The sequence below is a fragment of the Myodes glareolus genome, chromosome X (genome assembly GCF_982192425.1).
Source record: "Myodes glareolus chromosome X, mMyoGla1.1, whole genome shotgun sequence".
Lineage (NCBI taxonomy): Eukaryota > Metazoa > Chordata > Mammalia > Rodentia > Cricetidae > Myodes > Myodes glareolus.
This window is the reverse complement of record NC_142053.1, coordinates 96971047-96977127: the sequence shown is the minus strand read 5'-3', so window position 1 is coordinate 96977127 and position 6081 is coordinate 96971047. Positions and strand designations below refer to the sequence as shown.

The 6081-nt window shown below is 48.0% G+C and overlaps 1 pseudogene; it reads right to left on the bottom strand.

Annotated features, from left to right (window-relative positions):
- Positions 1-434: 434 nt before the first annotated feature.
- On the bottom strand, positions 435-3209 carry LOC125410332 (interleukin-1 receptor-associated kinase 1-like; annotated as a pseudogene).
- Positions 3210-6081: the final 2872 nt, after the last annotated feature.

Below are 6081 nucleotides of genomic sequence, written 5' to 3'. Positions count from 1 at the left end.
ACTGTCTGGGTACCACAAAGCTTGGCTTTGCTAGACCTTTCTGCCATAATCAGAACCTTGTTTTACAGCTCAATTTGGGGCATCCACAGCTCACCTCCAGGGTCTAGAGACAACCTGCCTAGTAGACAGCCACATGAAACCAGCTCACAGGTGTCTGGCAAGGCATGCACATACCCACCCAAGATGTGGAGGGGGATTCTAAAGGACTCTTGGGGGAACCTCAGAGTTCTCACTTCCAGCTAGTGGACTGAACTGAAAGACACTCAGTTTTGCAATTTACAAGCATGATAGCTACTTTCTCTTGTGGGTCTAGAGAAGTTCAGAGGGATGAATGAACATTTATTGCAAGCCTGGGCTGCAGATACCTTGTCTAGCTCTCACGGGAGCCAACTCCCACCATACAAACAGCCCCACTTGCCTCCATGGGGCCCGTGTAGCTAGCAGTCTTTTGTCAAGTACTACCCCATCCCTTAGGTGCTCTGCTGGCCTTGCTCCCAAATGATGGACTGAGATGGCCTGCCCTATCAGTTTTCTGCAGGCTCTTTAGTTGGCCCTGCCTGTGCTCGCACCCTGAGAACAGCAGGTCCAGCACTTTCTCCTTTGCCAGGGTAGGTCCCACACCTGATGCCTTTGGGCTACTGAGGAGGTTGCACATCATGAGAACTTCCAACCATGAGAACTTTGACATCTGAGTCTGAGGGTCTTGCCTGGGTGAACAGGCAAATCAGCTCTGAAATTCGTCACTTTCTTCAGGTCCCTGCCTGTTTTTAGGTTCTAAATCCAAGACTGAGAAAGAGCCTGATGACAGCAGCTGTAGGCTATCCAAGACCCCCTCCTCATACAGGGCCAGCTTTTGTACCATCTTCTGTCGGGCTGGGATGATGATGATCTGTGGTGGTTCTGATGATGAAGAGGAGCTGCCCATGGATAAGACTTCCATGGTTGTGGGCTGGAAGCCTGGGCCACTCTTCACACTTGATTCTCTGGTGGTGCTCCCCTGGGTACAGTCAGCCTCTCTGAAGGATGCTGGGCTTGGGTGGCAACCTGGAGTCAAGTGCCAGGAGTGCAGGGCAGCAGAGAGGCCAGGAACACTCTCATCACTCTCCACTGGCTGGTTGGGGCTTTTCTGGAGCGCTATTGGGCAGCCTGGACATGGGTTCTTTTGGACACTACCAGAGGCTGCCATGGTTCACACCCACTATGGACACAGCCAATGATAGACATATAGGAGTTCTCTTGTGGGGAAGGTGGGCCATGACCGGCAACCTCTAGCTCCCAAGGAGGCCTTGCCTGCAGCCCCTCTAGCCTCTTGTACACCTGGGTCATGGGCGGCCTCTTCTTAGCCCGACGGTGCATGCAGCAACAAGCTAGTTGAGCCAGGGCCAGGCCCAACTGCGGTGGGCAGGGTCCAGGTCTTGAGCTTCTTATAGATCTGGGCAGCGATTGGAGCAGCCCATACATCCGTGGCCACACCCACCTGCAGATTGGGCTGGGTGTTTTTCAGGGCCACTCCAGCCTCTTCAGCCTCATCTTCAATGAGGTCTTTCAGATACTTGGTCCTGGTACCTTGTGTCCTCACAGCCCTCTGACCAACAAGGGTCTCCAGTATTACCACTCCAAAGCTGAAGGTATCAGTGTCCATGGTGTGGAAGAATTGTCTGTATTCTGTCAATCATATTTTAATAAAACACTGATTGGCCAGGCAGGCAGTATAGGCGGGAAAGCCAGACAGGAAGAAGGGGTGGAGCAAAGAGACTGGGAGTATTCTGGGAAGCAGGAAACTCCCTCCGCCACTCCTGTGCAGACCACCAGAGAAGCAACATGTAACCTGCCCAGCTGAAAAAGGTACCAAGCCGTATGGCTAAGATAGACAATGATAATGGATTAATATAAGTTACAAGGACTAACAAGAAACCTGAGCTAATGGGCCAATCAGCTTTATAATCTTATGGAGTCCTGTGTGTGATTTTCCTTTGGAGTTGCCGGTTGTGGGGTACCGGGCGGGACAGAAACCCCAACAAGCCGGCCCGTCATGTTACATGTCCACAGCCAGCCGGCCTGTCTTGATACACTCCTCAGGTAGGTAGGCGAGGGTACCCCGCAAGTCCAGACTACAGTACTACTCTGGCTTGGGTTGGCCCCTGCAAAGCGGCTGAAACGAGCCAGGCCAAAGACTCCAAGCTTGGGCATCAGTCTCTCATCCAGAAGCACATTAGAACTCTTGATGTCTCCATGAATGAGACTGGGGCTATCCTGATATAAAAACTGAATAGCCCGGGCTGTACCCAGAAGAATATCCAATCGTTGAGGCCATGAGAGGGGGGAGCAGGCCTGGGTCTGAAGATGGAGTTGATCCTCCAAGGAGCCAAAAAGTCTACGATATTTGGGTGATGAAACCTCCTTCAGTCTCTTCACAGCATATGTGGTATTTCTCATTACTGCCCAGTACACACACCCAAAACCACCCTCTCCAATCCTGAGCTCTTCAGAGAAGATTCAGGTGCCTTGGGAAATCTCACAGAAGGGTCAGCAAAATGGGGAGGGATGTGTCCTTTGGAGGTCAGACATTGGGGTCTCTGGGCTTGGCTTAATTGAGGAAGGGGCTGAAGATGGCAGTGGTGGCCTGAGGGAAGCAAGGATTGGAACCCGGAGGAGCTCTGGCTCAGAATAGGTCTGGGGAGGCTGGAAAAGCTGGGGAGAGGAAGGTGGAGACAGAGAACTGCAGTTTCCGGGGGCTCCAGCCCTGAGCTTGGGAGCCCGCAGAGATGCTGCTGGGCCTTGGAGCAGCAGTGCTTGGGGTCAGAACAGGGGCAGGAGGGTGACAGACTGTGATGATGTCCCATGCACGCCGCAGCTGCAGGTGCGTGAGGATGTGAACAAGGTCAGCCACTCGCCCATTGCGGTTGATCCAGGGCCACAGGATGCTGGCTGTGCGCTGTTCGGCGCACTCACACAGCCGCAGCACTGTCTGGTCGCGCACAATCAAGGCCGCTGCGGGGCAGGGAACGTCAGGCTTTAGTGCCAGAAGTCCCCTGGCCAACTCCGGCCTGTCGTCACCCACCGAACTGGCACCAGTCGGCGGGCTCCAGGGCGTCCATTACTTTGTAGAAGCGGCACATAACCCAGGGTGGCACCTCGTACAAGAAATGCTGGGCGTCAGGAACCGCAGGCTCCCCAGGACACCCCCCCCCACTCCCACCCCTGGCCATGGCTGACGCCGCCGCCAGGCCGGGGCCTCTCAAACTTTAATCTTAACATTATGATTGCTATTACAAATTTCAGAAAACAACTTTAATGAGGTGATTTTAATAGAAAACTCAGTTGGTTATATCTAAAACACAGTAGACATATGGTATCTTAGATAACAGTTATAAACATAGGTAAAGTGTGTTATGGTTTAAGTAAAGTGCTGTGGATCCCCAAGTGGCTGCAGCAGGCAGTAGGTCTCGAGACCACACCGCAGGTCCCCGAAGTGGCAGAAGGTAGCTGGCAGGGAGCCACATGGCAGGTGAGAGACATAAACATGGATAGGCATGCTTTGCAGATTAAGGTTGTTTATTTATTTAGTGGGCTATGGAAGGGAAAGGGGAGAAGGGAAAAAGAGCAGAGAGAGAATCAGAGAGAGATAGAGAAACAGGGGGTAAGGGGAAAGGAAGAGACAGAAGCTGTCTCTGAGAGAAAGAAAGGGAGGGAGGGACAGAAGGATGGAGGGAATGACAGAGAGGAAGAGAGAGAGAGAGAGATGAAGGGGCACAGGCTGGAAGTTGATTAGTTTGCCTTGGTGGACAGGGGAGGGGGTAGGCATGGCTGGTCACTTATGGACAGAGCTGACCATTAGATTACCATCACTTTTTTATAATAAGAAGGCAGGAGTTTAGGAACAAGATAAACCAACTGTGCTGGTCACATCCTGGTGGAGCTGGTCTTTTATTCCTGTCCAGTGTATGTAGTATGCAAATGTCTGTTGTCTCTTATACCTGTTTAGATATTGGCAGAACAGAGGACAAAGTTAAGTTTAGAAACAAAAATTTAGGACCAGGGAATAGAGAGTGGTATATCTACACTACTTAATGTGGACCCTTCAATTCAGTTCCCTGAACTCACAAGAATTCTTTGGCTTTGACAAATCAGAAGTCTTAGACATGTACATTGTATTAACAGTAGCACATTTATGTCAGGATGACTTTGACAGATATTTTTACTCAACAACAAGTATTTTTAAGACTAAGGAAGGCAGCATGATAGAGAAATTTGATAACTTATATTTGTCCTCACACCTTTATAACTTGCAGGTACACTCCTTAATAACTTGTATTTGTGTTTTACTGAAATTTGTTTGGTGAGGTTGTCCTTTGAAACTAGCAAAACCTCTTAGCTGTCAAACTGTATAAGAGATCTTTGAGAAAGATGAAATTTTACTTGAGTTATTGATTAAAAATGACAGAAAACTTACTTAGTTGGCACCTACAGCTACTCCTCAGGGTCCTCCATGGTCACTGAACATAGTATTTGCTGTTTGCTGTTTAGTGCAGGGTCTGCCAGACTCCAGAAGATCCTATGGGCTAAGAAATCTGTAGGGAGACCAGCCTACCTTGACCAGAACAGCTAGGCTGCCGATTCCAATGATTCTGTCCACTGTGTGGAGATTTTTGTTTAGATGAAAGGCAGTTTTGCCCAGTGGTCAGCACATGGCAGTTAAAGCAAATTGCTGATGGACATTGTTCTATGCCCATTTGTCTTCTGTCTTCATGGAAGGAAGTAGAATGCTGCTACTAGGACTCACCTGCCTCTTTTTGTTATGAAAAGTTTTTTAGTAATTAAATATTTAAATGCCATATTCCCCAGATCTCTGAGCAGTTGAGGGCTGTTTATCAGGTGTAACTACATTATAGAATCTGCCTGGGAAGCTGAGTCTGAGCTTGGCTGCACTGGCTCTTCACTTAACAGGTAAGATTTACACTCATAAAAAGTCAGAAAGAAAAAAAAAACTGCTTGCATTAGAAGGTTAATGGCAGAACTGACAGTAGTAGAGAACATCTTAATATATTTTAAATGAGGGATCAATTAAATATAAAGTATTTATGTAAGAGACTTAGAAGTACAAACCAGTTTAAAACATGTGACTTATTATTTTTGTTGCCTGAAATGAGATGCAATGAATAGACTACTATGACATTTAACAGTAAACAGAGGTTCACTTAAGTTACATGTTCAAACACACAGACAGTGAACATTAATTGCATGAAGTAGATGCTCTTGGTGGGCCCTACCAAAGTCATGCCAATGCACAAAACACACATGCTACAGAGTCAGCACTGGGGAAGCAGAGAGGGAATAGCTCAGTAACATGGCCTAACTGGTCAACTGTCCTGGCTCTCAGTTAAGATGGTGGTAAAGTCATCTGTCCTCACTTAAGATGGTGATAAGGTCACCTGATTTCAGTCAAAATGGCAGCAGTCATATGTTGTTTTGAAAAATTGCTCAGTTAGGTGGCAGCAAAGTCACCTGACCTCAGTTAAGATGATGGTAATGTCACCTAACCATAGTCAAAATGGCAGTGGTCACATGCTGTATGGAAAAGCCAAGATTTCTGAGATGCAGGGATTTTATATTTAATAATAAGAGAGACCTAGATGCATGATCAACCCTGTCACTAAGCCACCATACCATAAGTAGCAGTGGGGAGCAAAAGGCTAGAATTGAAAAAAAAAATCTGCTTTGTGTATCTGTCTAGTCTTTTTGGCAGGGACAGTTTGAGGAAACTCCTTCCATTGCCCTTTTGCTGATAATAGTTAGAAAGCTCCCATAAAAGTGGAGCCAGCAGAACACTGGTGGAGTGACAGTAAGACCTGAGAAGTAGGACGTTAAGGCCTGGGATTTTATGGCCTCTAAAAGGCATTCATCCCAGGGGGAGACTGGATTGACTGACATGGATGGCTTGCTACTTGTAGCTGAAACCATGAGAACAGCAATACCATAAGGCCTATAGGAAGATGTCTCCCCTTTAAAGATGGGTTGTAAATCAATGGCGAACAGCACAGGGCTTGTAGGAGAGTGTCCTCTGTCTATGGCATGGTTCTC